Source organism: Enhydra lutris, unplaced genomic scaffold (assembly GCF_002288905.1).
Source record: "Enhydra lutris kenyoni isolate GAN:26980312 unplaced genomic scaffold, ASM228890v2 scaffoldscaffold3, whole genome shotgun sequence".
Lineage (NCBI taxonomy): Eukaryota > Metazoa > Chordata > Mammalia > Carnivora > Mustelidae > Enhydra > Enhydra lutris.
The window spans coordinates 44,148,613-44,173,886 of NW_019154087.1; the positions used below are offsets into that span (position 1 = coordinate 44,148,613).

The window sequence follows — 25,274 nt, forward strand, 5'->3', positions numbered from 1 at the left end:
TCATGAACCTGCATAGGAGGTCCCTAAAGTCTTTGAATGAACACCTATCAGTGCATTTGTTTATGAAGTAGAAAAAGAAAATGTGTCATAAGAGGGCTATAAAATTAGAAACTTCAATAGCTGACACAAGGCAGAGAAATGACCAAATTCCACCTAGCCAGATTAAAGAGATCTCATTGAACACTTGGGGCAATTAGTAGAAACCTCAGAGGGGTCATGCCTCAATAACAAGGCTAAATTAGTCTGAGAGTAAAGTTCCTAAACCTGCCTTAACAAAACTGAAACAAAAAATCTTAAAAGGGGTAAGCTATCATTTCTGATTATTAAGACAAATTTCAAAACCAAAATTACCCACCACTTAACAGTATAATATTCACAATGTTCAGCATCAAAATTAGTAGATATGTGAAAAAACATGTGTGACCATAACCATGACTAGAGGATCAATCAACAGAAGCAGAGCCAGAAATGATAGAGATAATAGAACTAGTAGACAAGGACCTTAACATAGCTAGTATAAATATTTTTAAAGAATATAATAAAAGACATTGGGATGCCTGGGTGGCTCAGTTGGTTAAGCAACTGCCTTCGGCTCAGGTCATGATCCTGGAGTCCCAGAATCGAGTCCCACATCGGGCTCCCTGCTTGGCAGTGAGTCTGTTCTCCCTCTGAGCTCTCCACTCTCACACTCTGTCTCTCGAATAAATAAATAAACTTCTTAAAAAGAAAAGAATATAATAAAAGACATGAACACAATGAGGTCAGAAATGGAAGATATAAAAAAACAAAATGGAACTTTTGTACATTAAAAATATGTCGGCCCTTGAAAAACAAGGTTTTGAACTGTGTGGTTCTGTGTATATGTGGATTTTTTTCAATAAATTCAATAGAGTACTGAAAATGTGCTTTCTCTTCCTTATGATTTTCTTTCTTTCTTTCTTTTTTTTTTTTTTAAGATTTTATTTATTTATTTGACACAGAGAGAGAGAGATCACTAGTAGGCAGAGAGGCAGGCAGAGAGAGAGGGGGAAGCAGGGTCCCTGCTGAGCAGACAGCCCAGTGTGGGCTCTATCCCAGGACCCTGAGATCATGACCTGAGCCAAAAGCAGAGGCTTAACCCACTGAGCCACCCAGGCACCCCTCCTCATGATTTTCTTAATAACATTTTCTTTTCTCTAGCCACTTTATTGTAAGAATACAGTATACAGTACATATGAGATACAAAACATGTGTTATTCGACTATGTTATTGGTAAGGCTTCTGGTCAACAGTGGGCTATTACAGTTAAGTTTTTTGGAAGTTAAAAGTTACATATGGATTTTCAACTGTGTAGGAGATTGGTACTCCTCAACCCCTGCATTGTTCAATGGTCAACTGTAGATTTGAAATAAAAAAATCTGCAGGATAGGTTTAATAGGATCTTAGGTGCTGTGCTGCGTATGAAAAATTAGTGACCTTGAGAACTTGGAAATATAAAATATTTAAATTATAAAATGGAGAGAAGAAAATATGGAAAAAATGCTAAATAAAGTTACAGTGAGCTATGGAACAATATTGAGAAATCTAACATGCAGAGTGCCTGGGTGGCTCAGTCAGTTGAGCAGGTACCTTCCACTTGGGTCATGATCTCGGGGTCCTGGGATAGAGCCCCGCATTGGGCTCCCTGCTCAGTGGGGAGCCTACTTCTCCCTCTGACTGCCTCTCTGCCTACTTGTACTCTCTCTCTGTCAAATAAATAAAATATTAAAAAAAACCCTCCTTCTTCCCTCCCCCAGAAAAGAAATCTAACATGCATATAATTGGAGTCCAAGAAGAGAATGGGACAGAAGAAAAATTTAGAGAAATGATGATAAAGAATTTTCCAAATTTGAAGAAATGTACGGACCCACAGATATAACACAGTTAACAAATGGTAAGTAAAATAAACATTAAGAAAATAATATCAAGGCATACTATAATTAAAATGCTGAAAACCGGGGCACCTAGGTGGCATAGTTGGTTGATTTTCTGACTCTTGGTCTTGACTCAGGTAGCGATCTCAGGGTTGTGAGATGGAGACCTGTGTCAGGCTCCATGCTCAGCACAGTCTGCTTGAGATCCTCTCTACCTCATTATCTGCCCCTCTTGCTTGTGCTCTCTCTTTCTCTCTCTCTAAAATAAAATAAAATATGGGATGCCTCAGTGGCTCAGTTGGTTAGGCATCTGCCTTCAGCTCAGGTCATGATCCTAGGGTCCTGGGACTGAGTCCCACATCAGGTTCCTTGCTCAGCAGGAAGCCTGCTTCTCTCTTGGCCTGCTGTTCCCCCTGCTTGTGCTTGTTCTCTCTCTGACAAATAAATAAAATCTTAGTAAAACAAAATAAAATAAAATGTTGAAAACCAGTGTCAAAAAGCAAACTTAAAGAGAAACTAGAGAGCTAGATCACATTACATAGCGAAACAAATATAAAAAAGACTGTAGATATACAGCATAACCAAGTGGGATCAATCTCAGGTATACAAGGCTGATTCAACATTCAAAACCAATTAATGTAATCTATCACATCAGGAGACTAAAAAAGAAAAACTGCATGATCACATCAATGGATACAGAAAAAGCATCTGACAAAATACAATACTCATTCAGGATAAAAACTCTCAGAAACCTGGGAAGAGAAAGGAACCTCCTCAACTTGATAAAGAATATCTACAACAAATCAACAGCTCACAACATACTTAGCAATGAGAAACTAGAAGTTTCCCACTAAGATCAGGTACAAATAAAGGATGTTTCCTCCCACCACTCCTTTTCTTTTCTATTTTTTTTAAAGATTGTATTTATTTATTTTAGAAAGAGAGAGAGTGCACAAGCAGGAGGGAGGGGCAGAGGGAGAAGCAGTCCCCCTGCTGAGCAGGGAGCCGGAGAGACTCTGGGATTGATGCCAGGACAATGAGATGGTGACCTGAACTGAAGGTGGATGTTTAACCCACTGAGCTAGCCAGGCACCCCCCACAACCACTGGAAGTTATAGCTAATTCAATAAGACAAAAAAAAGGAAATAAAAGACACACTGATTCAGTAGGAAGAAATAATTCTGTCTTCATAGATCACATGATCATCTGTTTAGAAAATTTGAAAGAATTGACAAAAACCCCTGGAATAAGTGGTTATAGCAAGTGGCTATATAGCAAGGTTACACAGTACAAGGTTAATATGCAAAAGTGAATTGCTTCCCATACACTAGCAATGAACAAATGGAATTTGAAATTAAAAATATAATGCCATTTACTTTAGCACTCAAAGAATGAAATACATCAGTATCAATCTAACAAACTATGTACAAGATTTATATTTGGAAAATTACAGAACTCTGATGAACAAAATCAGAGAACTAAATAAATGAAGATACATTTTCATGTTCATGGACAGCAAGATCAATATTGTGATGGTATCAGTTTAACCCAACTTGATCTATAGATTCTCTGCAACTCCAGTCAGGTTCCCAGAAAGTTATTTTGTGGATATTGACAGACTGATTCTAACATTTATATGGATAAGCAAAAAACCCAAACATCCAACACAATAATGCAGGAGAAGAAGAAAGTCAAAGGACTGACACTACCTAACTTCAAAACTTACTAGAGCTCTTCCAACTGTGCTTGTCAGTAGGCTACCACCATGAGCCAGAATTCTGGAGGTAGAGAAAAGGTACCAGCTCAGTGTTCTACACCCATAGGAAGCTCTGCCTGTCTGTGCACTGGACTTTGCAGAGTGGTCAAGCTACATCAAGGGCATCATGAAGAACATCATTCATGATCCAGGCTGGGGTGTGCCACTCACCGAGGTAGTTTTCTGAGATCCATACTGGTTTAAGAAGTGGAGGGAGCTGTTCATGGTCGCCAAGGTCATCCACACCAGCCAGTTCATTTACTGTGGCAAGATGAACCAGCTCAACACGGGCAATGTACTCCTGGTGGGCAAATATGCCTGAGGGCATCATTATGTGTTGCTGGAGGAGAAGACTGGTGACTGGGGCAAGTTGGCCTGAGCCTCTGGAAGAAATACTGCTGTCATTTCTCACAACCCTGACACCAAGAAGACCCACGTGAAGCTGCCCTTTTGGTTCAAAGGAGGTTTTTTTCTTCAGCCAAGAGAGCTATGGTTGGTGTGGTGGCTGGAAGTGGCGGCACTGACAAGGCCATTCTGAAAGCTAGCTGAGAGGAATTGCTGGCCACACATGTGGGCCATGGCTATGAAACCTGTGGAGCATCCTTTCAGAAGGGGCAACCACCAGCACATTGGTAAACTCTCTACTATCCACAGAGATGCTCCTGTTGGCCACAAAGTGGGTCTTATTGCTGCCTGCCAGAACAGGGGTCCCTGGGAAACCAAGACCGTGCAGGAGAAAGAAAATGAGGGCTAAAGGACTCAATAAAGTCTGTCTTTCTGCCACTAAACAAAAACAAAAACAAACTGCAACAACAACAAAACCAACTTACCAGAAAGCTACAGTAATCAAGACAGTAGGGTATTGATAAAAGAATAGACAAATAGACCACTACAACAAAATACAGAGCTTGGAAATAGACCCACATGAACAGAGTCTACATCTTTGACAAAGGAGCAAAGGCTGTACAATAGAGCAAAGACAGTCTTTTCAACAAATGGTGCTAGAACAACTGGACACCCACATGGAAGAAAAAAAAAAGAATCCAGACACCAACCTTACACCCTTCACAAAAATTAACTCAGAATGGATCACAGGCCTAAATGTAAAATGCAAAACTACAAAACTTCGAGAAGATAGCATTAGAAAAAACCTAGATGACTTTGGGTATGATGATGACTTTTTAGATGCAACACCAAAGGCATGATCTGTGTAAGAAATAATTGATAAGCTGGGCTCCATTAAAATAAAAAATTTCTGCTCTGTGAAAGACAATGTCAAGAGAATGAGAAGATAAGTCATAGACTAGGAGAAAATACTTGCAAAGAATCCATCTGATAAAAGACCATTATCAAAAATATACAAAGAATTCTTAAAACTCAATAAGAAAACAACTTGACTAAAAAATGGGGCAAAATCCTTAACAGACACTCACTAAAGAAGATGTACAGATGTTAAATAAGCATATGAAAAGATACTCACATCATACGTCATCAGTGAAATTGAAATTTAAACAACAATGACATACAATTACACATCTATGAGAATGGCCAAAATCCAGGATACTGACAACACCAAATGCTAATAAAGATGTGTAGCAATAGAAACTCTTCTTCTTCTTCTTCTTCTTTCTTTTTTTTTTTTTTTTTAAAGATTTTATTTGTTTGTCAGAGAGAGAAATAGAGAGCACAAGCAGGGGAATAGGGGGCAGAGGGAGAAGCAGGTTCCCCGCTGAACAAGGAGCTCCATGGGGGACTCCATCCCAGGACCTTGGGATCATGGCCTGAGCCGAAGGCAGATGCTTAACCAACTGAGCCACCAGGTGTCCCATAATAGAAACTCTTAATTCATTGTTGGTGGGAATGCAAAAAGGTACAGCCACTTTGGAAGACAGTTTGACAGTTTCTTACAAAATTAAACATACTCTTACCATAAGATCCAGCAATTACACCTTTTGGTATTTGTCCAAAGGAGTTGAAAACTTATGTTCACACAAAAACCTGCACATGATGTTTATAGCAGCTTTATTCATTATTGCCAAAACGTGGAAGCAAACAAAATGTCTTTTAGTAGGTGAAAGTATAAATGAACTATGGTATATCCAGACAATGGAATATCGTTCAGTGCCCAAAAAATGAGCTATCAAGCCATGAAAAGACATGGAGAGAACTTCAGTGCCTATTATTAAGTGAAAGAATTCAATCTGAAAAGGCTGTATACTGGATGGTTGCAGTTATGTCATTGCAGAAAAAAACAAAACTGTGGAGACAGTAGAAAGATGAGTGGTTTCTAGAAGTGGGGATGGAGGGAAGGATGAGTAGATAGAGCATGGCGGGGATTTTTAGGGCATTAAAAACATTCTGTATAATACTACATAACGGATACATGTCATTATGCAATTGTCTAAATGCATAGAATGTATATTACCAGGTTAGAATGTGAAGGCATCAGTCATAACAAATATACTACTTTTGATAACAAAGGAGACTATGCATTTGTGTGGGCAGAGGACATATATGAAATCTCTGTACCTCCCTCTCAATTTTGTTATGAACCTGAAACTACTTTTTTTTTTTAAAGATTTTATTTATTTATTTGACAGAGGGAGATCACAAGTAGGCAGAGAGGCAGGCAGAGAGAGAGAGAGGAGGAAGCAGGCTCCCTGCAGAGCAGAGCGCACGATGCGGGACTTGATCCCAGGACCCTGAGATCATGACCTGAGCCGAAGGCAGAGGCCTAACCCACTGAGCCAGCCAGGTGCCCCACTACTCTTTTTTTTTTTATAGACAGCATTTTTTCCCTTATTAACATATAATGTATTATTTGCTTCAGGGGTACAGGTCTGTGAATCATCAGTCTTACATAATTCACTTCAGTCACCATAGCACATACCCCTCCCCAGTGTCCATAACCCAGCCACCCCATCCCTCCCCACTATCTCCCAGCAACCCTGTTTGTTTCATGAAAATAAGAGTATCTTATGCTTTGTCTCTCTCTCTGGTCCTATCTTGTTTCATTTTTTCCCTCCCTCCCTTGCCAGACCCCTCCCTCCCCTCCCCCCCAACTCCTCATTTCAGAGAGATCATATGATAATTGACTTTCTCTGATTGACTTATTTGAACTTGAACCTATTCTTTAAAAAAAAGTCATAGGGATGCTTGGGTGGCTCAGTCTTTAGGCATCTTTCTTTCTCTGGGGTGGTGATGGGATTGAGCTCCAACTCTGACTTGGGCTCCCTGCTCAGCGGGAAGCCTGCTTCTCCTTCTCCCATCCTCCCTGCTTGTGTTGTTGCTCTCACTGTCTTCTCTTGCTCTCTTTCTGTCAAATAAATAAATAAATTTCTTAAAAAAAAGTCACAAAAAAATGAAAAGGGGGCACCTGGGTGGTTCAGCCAGTTAAATGGTTGTCTGCAGCTCAGATCTTGGTCCCTGTGTCCTGGGATTAAGCCCTGGGGTCATCAGGGCTCCCTGCTCAGCGGGGAGTCTGTTTCTCCCTCTCCTCCCTGATTGTGCTCTCCTGTACTACCTCTGTTGCTATCTCTGTCTCTTTCTCAAATTAAAAAAAAAATCTTAAGAAAAGAGAATTTTTATTTTTATTTTTTTAAAAGATTTTATTTATTTATTTGACAGACAGAGATCACAAGTAGGCAGAGAGGCAGGCAGGGAGAGAGAGGAAGGGAAGCAGGCTCCCTGCTGAGCAGAGAGCCCATGACCTGAGCCAAAGGCAGAGGCTTAACCCACTGAGCCACCCAGGAGCCCCAAAAAAGAGAATTTTTAGAGTGGACATGTGTGATATTGCAATTTAAAATAATAATGTATTTGGTCTTCTATCTTTTCAGTCACAGAACTCCTACGTCCTTTGGAATTTCCTAAGTGTGGAAAGAGACAAGGTGTCTTTTGTTATGTTAATTTGGAAAGCCCTAAGAATGGGGGTTGGCAGCCAGTGGGGACCATGTGATTGAAGGGTTGGACCTTTCAGTCTCTTACTCTCAACCTTCTGAGAGGGGAGCGGAGCTGCAGATTGAATAACCAATGGCCCATCAGTTAATCGGTCACACCTTTGTAAGGAAGCTTCTATTAACACTCAAAAGACAGGAGCCCAAAGAGCTTCTGGTTGGTGAATTCAAGGGGGTGTTGGGAGAGCTGCCTGGTTGAAAGGGCTTTGGAGCCGGGCCAATACCCCCACCTTGCCCTAGGCATCTGTTCCATCTGCTGTTCCTGAGTTACATCCTGTTGTAACAGATCAGTGATCTAGTAAGTAAACTGTTTCTCTCAGATCTGTGAAATGCTTTAGCAAATTAATTGAACACAAAGAGAAGGTCCTGGGAAATTTTGATTTATAGCCAGTTGGTCAGAAGCCCAGGTAACAACCTAGGCTTGCAACTGGCATCTAAAGTTGGGGGAGTGGTGGGCAGTCTTGTTAGGACTGAACTCTCAACCTATAGAATCTGATGCTATCTCCAGGTAGATAGTATCAGAATTGAGTTAAATCGTAGGACAGCCAGCTGGTATCTGAAAATTGCTCATTGGTGTGGCATCTACCCCCTGCCTCCATATTGAAATTGGTACCGATTTAACATGGTTCAGAACAGCTGTGTTAGGAGTTAGTAAAAGATGAATTAATATACTATATCCCCAACTTGTTTCGTAGTATAGAGAGATATGGTTGTACTGTGAAAAAGTGGTTCCTTAGGCAAAAATTTTGAGAAATGGTTCATATGTAACCCCTACCTGGAAATCCCCACTTTATGTCTGGGTCTACTAAGTTCTGCAGAAAAGAGCTTAGCTTCATTTAAACCAGTGGTTTTCAAGCTTAAATGACTGTGGAATCTACCACTCACACCAAAGACTCATCAACATGTTCTGAGAATGCTTTACAGAAGCCACTTTGCAAAACATGCACTTAAGTATTGCTGAACTGTATAAAGGGCCTATCAAAGTTAGACAAGGTAGGCAGTATGATAGACTGTGTAGGTGGGTGTGTGACAGACTCTGTCAGCATCATGTTCTTCTACTTCCTGGTAATACTCTGCCATCCAGGATTCAGAGATGAGGAACACTGGCATGGTCAAGTGTAAGCAATTCCCAAAGTGGGAATGGTCATCTGTAAAATGAAAATGTCACTACCCCTTAGTGTCCATGGAATTGAAACAGGGTAGAGAGACAAACTAGATAGTAACGAGAAGCAGGAAAGCAGGGAGGCTGGTGGCCTTTATGAAGATGGAGAGCAGGTTTGGTAGAAAGGAGGGAGTGGGAAAGGTAGAAGGACCTGGACAGAGAGGGAATTTTGAGAGTTTGAGATCAGAAAGTAGTGACACCCTGAGTCCCATTCTTTAGATCCCACTGGAATTTTTAAAAGCATTGAAGTTGTTTATTTCAATATGCTATCAAAAATCATTTCTGTTGTCATTTTTATAGGGATGACTAGAAGTTTGCTGTAGAGACAGATTAGGCGGTTTTCAATGTGTGTTTGTTGTTGCTGTATCTTTAGCAAAGACCAAATGACATCTAGTCTGAGGAGGCTGACAGCAAACCTTAAATTATTTTGCAATGTAGGATCTGTGTATCTATAGACTGAGGACAATTGCTCATTACTCATATTGATTTATATCAGGCAGTGCAGTGAACATACAATTAATAGTTGACTTCATTGGCAGCCAGCTGTTAGTGCCATAATTTACTATGAGAATGGTTCGGTCCGGGGATGAACAAGAATTATACTGGGAACTGTATTTTTTAGCATTTTAAAGGTCAAACTCAACTCTTATTAATTTAGTCAGAGGTTTTGGTTGATTAAAAAAAAAGATTTTTGCTGATGCAGGTTCTCTCACATGCTAATGTGAGACTAAGCTTAGGAAAAGTCTCTTATTCTTTGATTAAAAGTTGCCTTTGATTTTAATGGCTAAAAAGCGAGATTTGGAGTAGGTGCAAAATATCTGTGCACACTCATGTAGAAGCTTTCAGAGTCTCAGAAATTCTGAAGTCCTATCAGAGCAGTCATTTGGCAGCACTAAATATTTTTTGTTTCGTTTAAGAAACACTTAAAGCTCCATCAAAGAGATGATCATAGCACAGGTGTGGCTAAAGTTAAAAATCACAAGCAGAGGTTTTCTGCGACCATCCTAATACTTTTTTGAAAAAAATCATATTTATTGTGTGCCTACTATGTGTCAAGTTGCCAAGCCAAGTGCTCTACCTGTGTGAACCCTTTCAATTCTTAAAAACAGTTCTGTGAAGTGTTCTTATTACTACTTCTGTTTTAGATGGAAAGAAACTGAAGCTTGTGGAAGGCAAAATCATACTACTTGTGAATGGAAGAACATGAATTAGAATCTAGGCAGCCTCACTCTAATTTCTGTGCAGAAGGAAGTTTGAGGAAGCAGCCATTTGAGTGTTTATCAAGTAGGGTTTCTGCCCACTCTTTAAGAATCTAAGACTTAGAGGCTCAGAGGATAAAATCTCCGGAAGCAGATGACCTGGGTTCAAACCCCAGTTTTCCCATTTCTTGGCTACTTAACCTCTGGGAGGTTTCCCCAGTTGTAAAATAGGCATTATAAAAATACTATATGTTTTATGGGTTTATTTTTTAAAGATTAAATGAGGTAACACATGGACAGTACTTAGTAATATGCCCAGAACACAGAAAATTCTTAGTAAATTTAGCCTAAAATTTATTATTAATTTTGTGAATGCACACCAATGACATATATAAGAAAGAACACCAGATATACAGTCCACACGGTAAGTTCTTTCAAAGCTGGGATTGGACAGGGCTTTAATGAGGGGTCACACACTATACCATTTTTGGGGATTTATTATTGTATAAAAGTACGATATGGCTCCTTCTGGGACAATCTGAGCATTTTAATGATCATAATGACTTTTACCCCTTGAATTAAACAGGTATTCATGAGACCACATTGATATAAACAAATGGGAAAAAGGAAAACTTCATTAGAGTAGAATGCCAAATGACACATACAAAAGGAATGATGGAGTTAGAAAATCACCATTTGCCCAATGTCATGGTAATATTGATTCCTGTAAGAATCATCAATACATGTTACAACTAGTTGGTAAAAGTTTGATGATGAACAGGATATTTATGTAGCCTCATAGTATCTTTCTACAAAGTAGTTACTAATCTTGAAGAAAAGTAGCTATTTGTAGTGGAGAAACCAAGTGATGAAAGTTAATGTCACAGTAATGGTGCAGACAAACTTCGTATACTGCTTAATATGATGCACTGAAGGGACTACAACACTACTTCGATATTAATACTGCAACATAATAGAGCTTTAATCTGATCATGAGGAATTCTTGGATAAAACCAAATCGAGAGGGCTTCTTCAAATTAATTTGCCAGCTTCATTAAAAATAGACTGGTAAAGAAAGAAAAATAGATGGAGGAACTATTGCAGATTAATGAGACTAAAGAGACATGGCAGCTAAATGTAATGTGTGACACCTGATCAGAGATTTTTTTCCCCTATAAAGAGCATTATTGGGATGATTGGTAAAATATGAATAACTTCTGCAGACTACATATTAGCATTGAATTAATATTATTTTCTGGGTTCTGATACTTGGTTACACCAGAGAATTTCTTTGTTCTTAGGAAACACACACCAAATTATTTATTTGAAAGGGACAATAAGTTACATTTAAGACCTGTGTCTAAGTTACAATGTTCCATGGGAATTGGATAAGCAGATCTTGAACTTAGAGGATGTTCCAACACAGACTTTGGAGTCATTGGGATACAGGTGTTTTGAAACCATAGAAATGGATGAGATTTCCTGGGTAGCAAGAATATTGGGTAAAGAAAGTAAAACTGGGAATTTCATTGCTCCAAAGTCTTTTTAACTAGATATATTTTGTGCTTCCATTCTTCCTTTTCTCCATTTTAGGCTCTGAGGATTATTTAACAGGAGAAACAGGTTGTGGGACTGGAGGAAGTCCAGCCTTTCAAATTGGAGTTGTGTCTGCTCTGATTTTGGTTTTAGAAACAGTAGTAGTTACTATGAAGACATCCAGAATGGCATTGTTTCCTGATTTCAGATTGGAGGGTGCCACAATCAAGAAAGAAAAGATCAGAGCTTTTAAAATTTTACTACACCGAGAAGAGACAATCTATTTTTATTGAGTAGGTGGAAGAATAACATGAGAAAACTGAATGATTCACACTGTCGTCTAAAAATCATTGTAACCAAGAGCCTAACAACAGTCTGGCTCGGCAAAAACAGAACGGGGCCAAGACAAATACCACCATCCCCCTGCCTTCTCTTCCAAGTGTAGGAGGACTCAGGAAAAGAAGGTGAATATGTGCAGAAAGGAAAACTCTGTTTTTACTTATCCAGAAATAGTTATGATACCAGGCAACAGTAAGATATTTCAAACTCCACCAGTTTAAAATTCCAAATGCCTTCATTGTTTGACTGAGACTGCCTTTCCATTACACTGCCCCTTAGGCACTTTTGATACCTGGCTAAAGGGAAGTTGATTCGGGAAATTGTTTAATTTGAATTTAATGGGATACATGTTGAGATTCAGAGTAACTTCCATGCATAGCTGAGTTATTCCTAGCAGTTCTGGGATAGGAAAGGATTCCAGGGATACTTCTACAGTCTATTAAATGGATATATATTTGGTGATGGGACGGTACAAGGCCAGCGATCATATGTCAGTTTGACCCATCCTACAGACCCTGCCTCGGGAAATATGTGGGTAATGAGGGAGAGAGAAGAGTTAAAACGTGCAGAACCAGAAGCCAGTTTATGGAAATTCTTCCAATCATCAGTTATGTAAAAGTCTAAGTGGGAATCTGGTTCTCATCAATGCCCAATCAAAGTGGACGTTCTTCCTTGTCAGAACTGTATTCAGTAATACAGTGCTCACAATTATAAACACACCATGACATATATTTTTTCTTTTTGATGGGAATTGTGAAAAATAGTTTTTCACAGAACTCTTGTTTACTCAGATATAAACTGTAGCAGAACTTCAGGCAGCAGGTACCTATCTGTGTGAAGTAGCATGTTTTATGCACCTGCCATTGATTGGATCATGTCTTAGCATATGTCACACATCTTGTACTGACAAAGTCTGTTGGTTCCAGATTAAATGGCACACAAAACAACGATCAGTGAAATAGCCTGATGCTTTTAAAATATTACCTCAAAAAAATATATTGTCTCAATAAACGTATACAGTTAAAAAAAAAAGAGGATCAGCCGTTTTTATTAGTGTGATTCCTAGATATTTTATACTTTGGGTTTCTGTGTATGTGTTGGTTTGTAAACTGGTCCCCCTCTACAGAAGGCAAGGAGAGAGAGAGGAAAGAGGCGGACCAGTCCAGTTTGGTAGGTGGCAGGTTTAATGTGGAGGGAACTTACTTACCAGGCTTGTTTTGGGTGGCGGCAAGACGAACAGATCTCCGCACCCGCCTGCCAGAATCGTAAACGTTTATACAGAGGCCTGAACCAGGGGTTCAGTCACGTATGCCGTACAGATGGTCTGAGCAACACATTACTCTCTCAAGGCTGCATCCTTGGAAACGATCCCCACTGGGGGAATGATGGGCAGAGCATCCATTCCAAGGACGGGGGATGCGGTGAGGAGACTCTGACTGCCCAGGTCCAGCTTGAGGCTCAGCCAGCGGTTACGTCTTTTCTGAGACCTCCTCAATCAGTACGATGGATGTCTTTTCTTCCACTAAACGGTAGTCTCCCCTTAGGCATGGTTTCAGCTCTGCCTTCCGCACTTTCGGTGACTCGCTGGCTGTCGACGTGGGAGGAAGCGGATGATTCTAACGAATCAGCTGAAAGCCAATAGTAGCCTAACTCTGCGCCAGGATGCAACGTCATTCCCCTCGCTTCATCTTATCAGGTAGGCTTTTTTTTTTCTTCTCAGGTGAGCCCAAGAAGTGTGAGTACCACAAGTTATTTTGAGAGAACACATTCATATAACTTTTATTACAGTACATTGTTATAATTATCCTATTTTATTATTAGTTGTTGTTAAGCTCTTCCTGTGCCTCCTTTATCAATTAAACTTTATCATAGGTATGCGGTACAGAAAAGAACATAGTGTATTTATTTGCTCAGCTCTCGGGTTTCAGGCATCCACTGGGGATCTTGGAATGCCTCCTCTGTGGATAAGGGGGACTACTATAATCAGATGTTTATTGTTAGTACATAGGCAATACTAATTTTAAAAATATCTAGCTACTTTAGCAAACTCTCAGACTGATGTTATCATTCTTTTTAACTAATTTTCTTAGGTTTTGGAAGTATTCACACTGTTGTTAAATTTGTAAATAGTAGTAATTTTGCTTTCCACTTCTGACTTTCAAATAGTTATAATATTTAGCTTTCACACACAACTCAATTATTGGTGGTGACAAGGATAGATTTACTTAAAACTTAAAAGTAATTTTAGCCTAATTTGTAAAGTTTTCTACCAAAATCTTTTATAATAAGTAAACAAGCCATTTATTATTTTGTCTTTCACCTCATTTTTTTTTCTAAGCCTAAGATAGGTTTCTTTCTTTCTTTCTTTCTTTCTTTCTTTCTTTCTTTCTTTCTTTCTTTCTTTTTTTTTCCTTTAGAATTTTGGACAGAAGAGATAGAAAGTTGGGATCAAAATCATAGAGAGAGAGAGAGAGTCAGCGGTGAAATGTGGCACTGTGCTTTTATCTCATAGTGCATTATTTTCTTTGTTGTATTGAGTTATTCATGAATATGTCTTCTTTTTCTTACCAGACTGTGAGATTTTCAGACTCGTTTCATATGTTTCTCTCCTGTTCCTGCTGTGTTCTGCAAAACATTTTGCACAAATAATGGGTTTATTGAATGGATTTTGTTTTCTTCCAACTGCTGCCATTCACCGTGTTTTTCCTTCCTTGTCCCTTGCCATCTTGGGTAGATTGCATAGCCTTTTAAAAAATGTTTTCAATTTTTAACTAATCAATTAATTAATATTATTATTTTAGTATTGTTCAATTATAAGAACACTGATTTTTAGTAAACCTAGTCTGGTATACACTGGAACTTTCATTTTACATCCAGTCCCAAACTTGCCCATTTCTTCTTGCTCAAGACTGGTTTGTGGCATAGGCACCTGAGTGAGAAGAGAGACTGGCATATTATTTCACTGTTCGTCCTGGCCCTGTCACGCCAGCTGTAATCCTGGTGCTGCCACTGCTGCTTCTGTGGTTGGATGGGGAGAAAAGAAGAAAGATAAAAGGAGCACAGGCAGGGGTAAGGGTTTGGTGGCATAATTTTGTCATGGTGTCCTGGAGTACCTGGACCCACATGCTGCGTCTCTCCTGGGGTGCGTTATGGGCTCTTTGGAAGCCTTCTGCGGGCTATCTACCCATTTCTCTGATGGGAACTAAGTATTTCCAGGCATTGTTCATGTAGCCTTCCCTTCAATTCTTGCTCCCAAGTTTAACTCCTGCAGGAGACTCTTCTGGAATCTGCTCACCCAAAGAGGCCACAAATAAACCCAACTTCTTTAATGCCATCCAGTTAGATTATAGGAAGTATAAAACTTTTCTCATGTAAATCCCTAAGAGTGTAGTTTGTCCAATTGCTGCTTCCTTTCCTTTCCTTGCTGTGGTTGCATATGTTGATTACTTTCTCCCTTCCAAATTTGCCAGGTAGGAAACTGATACCAGTCTAAATGTGCAATTCCTTAAATATGCTGATTTCTTCTTAGAGATTTCTCAGTGGGCTTTCTTTTACCCTTGTGTCATGGCTGAGGCTAAAAATACTGTACCTGGTAAAGGTCTCTCTGGGTGAGAGTAGGTTGTTCTAGTGATAGGGCTTGACAGTACTGGTTGATAGCAGCCTTTTAGTAAGGCTGGCCTTGTTATGATTCTTTGCTCTTTTTAGATTATGAGGGTACTTATTGCCTGTTCTTTTTAACTTTGGGGCTTCAGTTAAATTTTATGACTACAGAGATTAACCTCTTGAATGTTCTATATACAGTATTCATTCAATCAATATTAAAGTTTAATTATTGGTTGATTATGAATCAAAAGGTAAAATCTGTAGACAAATTTTGGTAGTAACTAAATTAAAACTGAAGTTTTGGTGTGGAATTTGATCTTTCTGGGGTAATAAGTTCATGTCTTTGTACTCCTTATTTTTATTAGAAAACTTTAAGTGACTTTAGGGGACTTCAGCTCTGTATTGAGGATACTAAAAGGTAAATCAAGGCATATTAACTTTTCTTTCCTTTTTTTTTTTTTTAGTTTAGTTGAATATGCATCAATTCAAATTGGGTAGTACCAAACCAAGGGTGGTTAGGAGCACTTCACTAAGAGGAGCTAGGGGAAGCAAAGCAAGAAAATTACTTCATTGGCTATAGCTTAAGTGATCATTTTATTTGGGAAAGTTTGGTTGACTGTTTGTGACTGGTTGTTCTTAGGTTGAATTGGAGTACTTTGATTCTGGCTTAAGTTTTGGTTTGCTTATGTAGACTTGAATTTTCTTGAATTGGAGTACTTTGATTCTGGCTTAAGTTTTGGTTTGCTTATGTAGACTACCAAAGCATCAGAGCCATCTCAGTCCAGTGGCTTCCTTGTTTAATTACATTAACAAAAATCTGCACATGTGAAAACAAGCTGAGAATAAAGCTCAGCTCATGAGACTCACACTGAGTCTCATGGTCTACACAAGCTAAGTGAGTTGCTGCATCTTACTCCCTCAAAAAAGTTTGATTCAAGTGCTTGCTTTAGCAAAACTTTAAATCATTGTAGATCTTAGACTGGTGACAGTTCTATAAAAATAGTCAGAACCACAACTGTCAAAGTCACTAATGTTAAAGTGAGTTTATTTTGCGAGTCTACTTTTTATTAACCTTATATTATAAAAACACAGGAGACATTTAATTTTAATTTATAATTATAATTTATATTATTTATAATATAATATTATATATATAAATATATAATATATAAATATATATTTATAATATATATTATTTTATAAATTATAAATTATATAATTTATAAAAAATTTATAATTTTTTCAAAAAGACAGCATAGTGTACCACTTATTACAATGTAATTTGAAGTGTTTAGAAAACATAGTTTTGCCATAATTAAACTCCTCTTCAAACAATCCTGTATTTTATCTTAGTATGAATAGCCAGTTGGTTGAAAATTGTAAGGAAAATGCAGATGATTTTGAAAGGTTGTTAGCAATGAATCTGATGAAATGTTAGAACAGTCCTGGAAGGAATTTTTTTTAAAGATTTTATTTATTTATTTATTTATTTATTTAAGGAGTGTGAGCAGTGGGGAGGGAGAGAGGGAGAGGGAGAGAGAGAATTTCAAGGAGACACCACATGGAGACCGATGCAGGGCTTGATCTCAAGACCCTGAGATCATGACTTAGGCTGAAATCAAGACTTGGACTCTCCACCGTCTGAGCCACCCAGGTGCCCATGGGAGGAATACTTAGATATGTCTTTTAAACACTCTTCAAATCATATTAAGTTGTCATGGGCGTACGGGTTTTGCTGTTCCTTGAGGCCTTCAGGCAAGAGACTATATTTTTGTGTTTAAAACTATTTTTTTTTTAAAGATTTATTTATTTATTTTAGGGAGAAGGATCAAGGGGAGAGGGAGAGAGAGAATCTCAAGCAGATGCCCCACTGAGCATGGAGCTCAACATGGGGATTGATCCCATGACTCTGAGATAATGACCTGAGCCAAAATTGAGAGTCAAATGCTTAACCAACTGTGGCACACAGGTGCCCCCCAAACCATTGTTTTTAAAAGTAGCTCAAAATTCAGTTGTTTTCTCCATGGGAATTTTGCCCACGGATAATGCCTGACTGTTATTAGGTCAAGAGAACTCCAAATATAGAAAATAAAGATCTTATGAATCAAATCTAATTTCTTAAGGAGGTTTGGCTCTTTAGGCCCTTTATTCAACAAATTAAACAAATATATTTATTGAATGCTTATAAATATTAGTATTTCTATCAATTCCTGGGACAACGAATGGATATCACCTTTATTCACTGCTAAGATTATTGTATTTTATAACTTGGAAAGAAGGCTTTTCAACCTTACATGCTGATTTTCCAAAATTATCCACTTGGCCTGACTGATATTTTCCCCATTTGTTCCTGCAAAAAGAGAAGAACCATTGCCTTCTTCAATCATTCGCTCATTCCTTTTTACATTTTCAGCCCTTAAATTTCATTGCCCTTCAAATATTTCTAAGTTAACAAGTGAAAACAGAAAAATTAGGATTTTAGTTTTGAACCTGATGGTCAGGTACTCCAGCCACTAGGAGGAGCTCCATATTCCCAACAGTTTATACACACACACCCACACCCACACACCCCCTGTCAAAAGAAATGCAGTTTGGCAGTTAGCTGGAATTTTTAGTAGGAAGGATAAAAGTATTATAAATAAAATTAAAAGCAGGCTGTGCCTTCTCCTTAGACCTCTCTTTGAAATTTTCTTTTCTTTTAGCCCAGTGAAACTTGTGGGTTAAGGTAGAGCTTCCAGGCATCTCTTACTTGGGCAATGCCTCCACTCTTGGAAGGCTAAGCTAGGCCAGTCTGGGGTTCAGAGAGAAGAGCACATTGAAGAGAAGCTTTGGCATTTTCCATTCTAGACCTTTGGAAGAAGGGATGGTGCTATTTTGTATACCTGCCTTCTTATAATGTTGCAGGTAGGTGGCCAAGATAAGCTATGTGTGCATGGGTGAAACTGGGCAGATGATTCTTTGTTCTGTTTCTGGGCTAGATCTTAAGCTAAAGTAACTGACTAAATCTGCAGGCTCCTACATGGTCCAGCCCAGTTCATCATAATAGGAGCCCCAAAAGCTTTGGTCTAAGGTCTACCTAGTAATAAATATCATGCACATACTTAGATGACTTTTTGTGCTTTACATCTCTCCTCAACCTACTGTAGTGGAAGACTACTGTTCAGTTCTGGAGTGTTCTATCCTAGCATCTCTTTTTATTAGGACACGCAAATAATAGACCTCTGTGCATTCGATTGAGCAATGATGTTCAATCATACAGGTGTCTATGGATAGCTAGTCTACTTTATGTTAGCAGTATGACATCAGGATATAAAGAGCATAAAAAATATATAATAAGTAATAATAAATGCCTGATAAGCACATAATGATTAAATCCTGGGGCTTACTCCTTTATAATTTATTCTAGTTGCGAAGGTAAATATGTTGCTGTAAATAATTTAGACAATTTAGAAATGTTATAAAAAAGCAAATGACCTCCATAATTTTAATTTTCACATTTTGGTATATGTATACATATATATTAAATATATATTATCTATATGAAATAAATAACAATGTTAATAATATATCTTGGACATCTTTTCATATCAGTTCACATGGACCTGCATCATTCTTTCTAATAACTGCAAAGTATTCCATGATATGTAATTAATTTTTTACTCATTATTTTAAAAACATTTTTATTGTGAATTTTCCTATATTATCATTATACGTATATATTTATACACAAATATTTAAGTATATTTGTATGATTAACTACTAGAAGTAAAATCACTGGGAGGCCCAGGGGTTAGCATATTTAAAATTTTAATAAATTTAACCAAATTTCTTTCCAAAAGGAAATGTAAAAATGTTTAACTTTTCTAACCCACAACTACATGGTCAATTTATTTTTGACAAAGCAGGAAAGAATACAATGGGATAAAGATATTCTCTTCAACAAATGGTGTTGGGAAAACTGGACAGCAACATGCAAAAGAATGAAACTAGACCACTTTCTTACACCATACACAGAACAAATTCAAAATTGATTAAAGACCTAAATTGGAGACCTGAACCCATAAAAATCCTAGAGGAGAACACAGGCAGTAACCTTTGTGACATTGGCCATAGCAACTTCCTTCTAGATATGTCTCCTGAGGCAAGGGAAACAAAAGCTAAACTATTGGGACTAGAAAGCTTCTGCACAGCAAAGGGAACAGTCAACAAAACTAAAAGGTGACCTACTAAATGGGAGAAGATATTTGCAAATGACATATCTGATAAAGAGTTAGTATGGAAAATACATAAAGAACTTTTCAAACTCAACACCCCAAAACCAAATAATCCAATTAAAAATGGTCACCCCCCCCCAAAAAAAAGCAAAAAGTGCAGAAGAGCATACCAGACAGTTCTCCAAAGACGTGCAGATGGTCAACAGACACATGAAAAGATGGCGGGAATTTAAACTGATGCAGCCACTGTAGAAAAGAGTGTGGAAGTTCATCAAAAAGTTAAAAATAGAACTACCTTACAATCCAGCAATTGCACTACTAGGTGTTTACCCAAAGAATACAAAAATACTAATTCAACAGGATACATGTGCCCTGATCTTTAGAGCAGCATTATCTACAATAACCAAATTATGGAAATAGACAAGTGTCCATCAATTGATGAATGGATAAAGAAGAGGTGGTGTTTACACAATGGAATATTACTCATCTAAAAAGAATGAAATCTTGCTCTTTGCAATGACATGGATGAAGTTAGGGAGTATTATGCTGAGTGAAATAAGTCAGAGAAACACAAATACCATGTGATGTCACTCATATGGAATTTAAAAATATATAATAAGTGATAATGATAAACACATGAACAAAGGGAAAAAAGAGAGGCAAACCGAGAAACAGATTCTTAACTATAGCGAACAAACTGATGGTTACCAGAGGGGAGGTGGGTGGGAGGTTGGGTTGAATAGGTGATGAGGGTTAAGGAGGGCACTTGTGATGAGCTCCAGTATAGACAAGTGTTCAGTCACTATATTATGTACCTGAATATGACACCTGAATATGGCACTGGATGTTAACTAAATGGAATTTAAATAAAAACTTAAACAAAAACAAAAATGTATATTTTTTCTGATAGCAAATGAACATTTTCTCATACCTTTAGACATTTTAAAGCTTTAAAAATTTAAAAATATTTTAAATAAAATCTCAAGTATTTGTTTTAATTTACATTTTAAGTAAAGTTGAGCCATTTAGTTGACTGTAGGTCTTTCTCTGACTTTTCTGGTGATGTCCTTTGCCAGTTTATACATTTTATTTTATCTTATTTTTGCTGCTTTGTATTAGGAAGTTTACTCTTTGATGTATATGTTAAATATTTTTCTCCCAATTGTCATTTATCTTTTGGCTTTGTTTATTTTGTCATTGCTATTGTTGTTATGTTGTTATTAATTTAAGAATTTTACTTTGTTCTTAAGTCTACCAGTCTTTTATCATTTTATGATAAATATGTCAGTCTTTTATTATTTTTAGCTTTCATGAAATGTATATAAAAAGGCTTTCCTTATCACCTTAAGATTATAAAAGAGCTTACTCACATTCTGTCCTATTATTTTTAGGATTTCATTTTTTGCATTTCAATCTTTGATTCAGTCCAGAGAGCAAGTTCTAAGAGAGCAGGACTCTTGTTTCTTTTATTTGCCTCTGTATCTCTAGTGCCTAGTTGTCAAGTGACGCATGAATGAGTTTAGTGGAAAAACAAATTAAATTGGCTTTTGGAAAATGAACTTTATGGAAATGTGAAAGGTTTAGAAAAGTTCTACTTTTATATTTCTGAAAAATATTTTTTTATGTGATCAAAAAAATGTAGTCTTTAAGGGGTACAGAAAATAGGATAAATTATTGGTAGCTTGAGAAGGAGGGACATCAATATAGACATTGTACTTCTCCACTGAGGGGCTATGTACAGGTTCTGAAACCTTATGGTTTCTTAATCACAGGACTCAAAACTATTCCTGAGGTATTCTTTGCTGGTGGTGTAAATGGTGAGGATATCACCACTGGTTTGAAACTAGGGCTGCTATTCTTTTTTTCCATTTTTCCTAAGTTTGTGGCTCATTCTTTAGGTGTGTATTAATGTGAAGTATTTGTGTAGAGAAATAGGAATCAAAAGTTGAAGTTTGACTACTCATGCTTTAGTCTTTCATACAGGAGATAGGTCACTTCTGTGGGAATTAGCCTGTTTCTGTCTGTGGATAATGCTGACTTTGAGGAATTCAGGCATAGTTGCATGCCTCCAGGGGAAAATGTGGGCCACTCAGTTTCCCAGTGAGAGTTGGATATTGGTATTCTGTCATACAAATGGATTTTAGAACTTGGGATATTACTTAGTGTGTATGTTTATATTTACTTTTTAACACACTTGAGTTCTTTACTACTGTTGGAGGAGGTAATCAAGAGGACATGACTGTGAGCTGGACCCAGGCAGAGGCTCCTCACTCCCTCCTCTTTTCTTGGAATGTGTGTACTACATGTCTTTCCCATGCCAGAAGCTGTCCCAAGGATACAGTCTTGAGACAGCAATATGTTGTTGAGACCATCTGGACAATATATGTGACTAAACACTATTAAGGCCCCTATATAAACTTTTAAGATTCTGGCAGATGGGTGCAGAAATCTACTTGTCTTGCAGCTGCCTAAGGGAAACCCTGTAAGTAAGTTCCCTTGCCTACTAATGTGCTACCTACAGATCTGGAGTGGTATGCTTCTTTCTTTGGTCTCCCTGCTTTCCATGGTTGGGGGCCAATTTAAGAACCAACAACTACCTATATAGATTTTTAACCTTATTGCTTCTAGGAGTATTATGTCATTACCACTTCTTGATGTTGTCAAGTATTCTTCAAACAGAATCATTTTTAATGCCTACATAATATTTCACCACACAAACCTACCATAATTTATTTAGGCAGTCCCCTATTTTGGGGGATTTAAATTTTCAGTATTTAACTTTTTCAGTAATACTTCAGTATACAGCCTGTACATAAATCTCTTAGCCATTTCTAATTATTTCCTTAGGATAAATTGTGAAATTACTAGGGCAAAGGTAATAGACATTTTAAATTCAATCCATAGTTTTTCTCCATAATGTCTTCAGCTGAAAACAAAGGATAACAATAACTGTCCTGTTGACTTAACTGATGTTGCCAGATGGTTTAAACTAATGTATGTAAAAGTGCTTTGTAAAACATATGGTGCTGTGCAAATACCAAGTATTTTTTTTATTGTAATGTATATAGGTGTTGCTCTCAGAAGTACCATAAAACACTTCTTTGGAGGCTAGGCATATTTGGATTATGTGGAGAAAAAGAGTATTATTTTCATTTAGGTATGTAACTGTGAAATAGGAAAGTATGGATATTTTATTCAAAGTGTCAAAATGTTGATAGTGTGTTATGTGATGATATTCTAAAGTGCACACCTTGTCCAGAATTCTTTATCCCACTTCCTCTTTTTAGTGCATCTGTACCAGATTGTAGACTTCCCTAAAGGTCTTAATGAGTGAATCACTATCTATTTGCAGGCATTTTGAAAGCTCTGGAATAAAGGGATGTGGAATTGCCAAAAGGAACTAATTCTAATCAATGTTCTGTAATTAATGCAGGGACGTGTTCCTCCATTCTTTTTGGTATTGATGGGGGGATCATGCTTAGTAATTGGAGAGATGGATGAACCTCTTTAGGTGGTTCTGTTGGTGGTGTCATAGATATTTCTGATTTCTGGTTATGCCCCTTTCTTTACATAGCAACGCATCTCTGAAGTTTTCATCATCAGGTGACTAAGCAAAGTGACAGCAAAATTCTTCACTTGGCTAGATTGCACCACCACTATCTCATGACAGTACTTAAGAGCCCCCCTTAGTCTCTCTATTTCATGCACTCGTATTATATATCTCCATTGTTATCAGCTCTATTCCCAAAACCTAGAATCCATCTACTTTTTTTTTACTGCACTGCTCTCACCCTAGTCAAAATGGCCTCATTTCCCACCTGGGCATTGCTGTATCCTTGTCTTGTCTTCCTGATTCCACACTCATTCCTTTATAATCCATTCTCTACTCCTTTGTGACTGGTCTTTTAAAAACATAAAACAGATCACTTCATCCTCCTGCTTAAAGCCTTCAGTGATTTTCCATCACTCTTCAAATGAAACCAAACCTTATAAAATGGCCTGCAACATCATGAGTGCTCTGGGTCTAGTCTCCCTCTGTAACCTCATTTTATACCTCTTTTTGCCTTTCTCACTGCATCCCAGCCACACTGGCCTCTCTTCTGGCCTTCTGATCCACCTTGCTCTTTTGTGCCATGAGACTTTCCTGCGTGCTGTTCTCTCAGCCTGCAACACTCTTTTGCAGCTTGTTGTATGTTTGCTTATCTTCACATTCACTTCAGTCTGAAGACACATACTTAGTTTTCTCTGACCACCCAACGTAAATTGGTTTCTCCTAGTGACTGCCTCTGACTTTACAACACTTGCCTTCATAGCACTTATTATAATGTGTAGTTCTACTTAAAACTTTTGTTTACTTGCTAATTACTCATGGTGATGACCCAAATGCTCAGCTAAGTACATGGCATGTAGGAAGTGCTCAATGACTGAATGAATTAAATTCAAATGTCTCTTATTCAACCATCTAAATTTGTTGAATAGGAAGGTAGAAGCAATAATAAGTGATAATTAGCTAGAATTTGTGAGAAAACAACGTGGAAAAGTAGAAAGGTTTGTGGATAGATTTGAGCTCTTGTTTGTAGTCTTGTAAATTTCGTGACTTCTATAAGCCCAACTTTTTACCTGTGGAAAAACGGTTTCTATGGGGTTTTCAAGCTCTCGTATTTATAAGGTTTTTTTTAAACAATCTTAAAAAAAAAAAAGATTTTATTTATTTGAGAGAGAGACACAGGAGAGCATGAACTGGGGGAGGGTTGGGGGGGCAAGCAAACTCCTGGCTGAGTGGGGAGCTGATGTGGGGCTGATTCCTGGATCCTGAGATCATGACCCTGGCCCAAGTTAGATACTTAACCAACTGAGGTTTTTTAGATACCTTAGGGGAGATCCATCTGATTTAGATACCTTAGAGGAGAGTCTTAAAGCTCTTAAGCTTTTGCAAAGAGGATACCCTTAGAATTTTGTGGTGACCATTCTGTGACCTTTAGAGGGGGAAATCCTTTTCAAAAATCCAGAGGTATAGTACAAAGGCTGGGATGGGGGATTTCTAAATATTATTTCCAACTTCAATCCTTTAGTGATTGTGAGGAAGAGATAATATCTCTGTGAATTATTCAGGGATTCTGAGGAATGAGAGTTACACATGCTAAATGGGAATGGAGGGATTGCCTGGAAATTTGGTTATCTTTTTGACTGGCTTTCTTAGTGTACATATAGAGAGTTTTGAACAAATTTCTTAAGAGAACTGCTCTCTGAAAGAATTTAAAACCATTTTTGTTTGTGTAATGTGGAATTTGAGTGTGAGGAAGAGAGACATCCTCTTCTGGCATTCTTGACATCTTAGATGATGAATTTCAGGAAAAAAGTTGAAATATGCTATAATAGTATTCTGAGAATATCTCTAAAGGGTGTATCAGAGTAAGATTTTAGGAATACTTGAACGTTATTGCTTTGCCAATTTTGCTCTCTCATTAGAAATGTGGATATTTCTCTATATCCTAGTTTAGATTTAATAAACTCTTTGAAAACAACCCAAATTGATGGCAAATAATTTCATACAGCTCCTGTGGTATTCTTACCTAACTAGACATTTTATGGTGACTTTATGATGATTGGTAAGGAATTG

At 37.7% G+C, this 25,274-nt stretch overlaps 2 pseudogenes; both read left to right on the forward strand.

Moving 5' to 3' along the window:
* Positions 1–1,242: 1,242 nt before the first annotated feature.
* LOC111152811 lies at positions 1,243–4,402 on the forward strand (annotated as a pseudogene).
* Positions 4,403–13,499: 9,097 nt separating this feature from the next.
* LOC111152814 overlaps positions 13,500–25,274 on the forward strand; it is a 138,472-nt pseudogene continuing 126,697 nt past the window's right edge.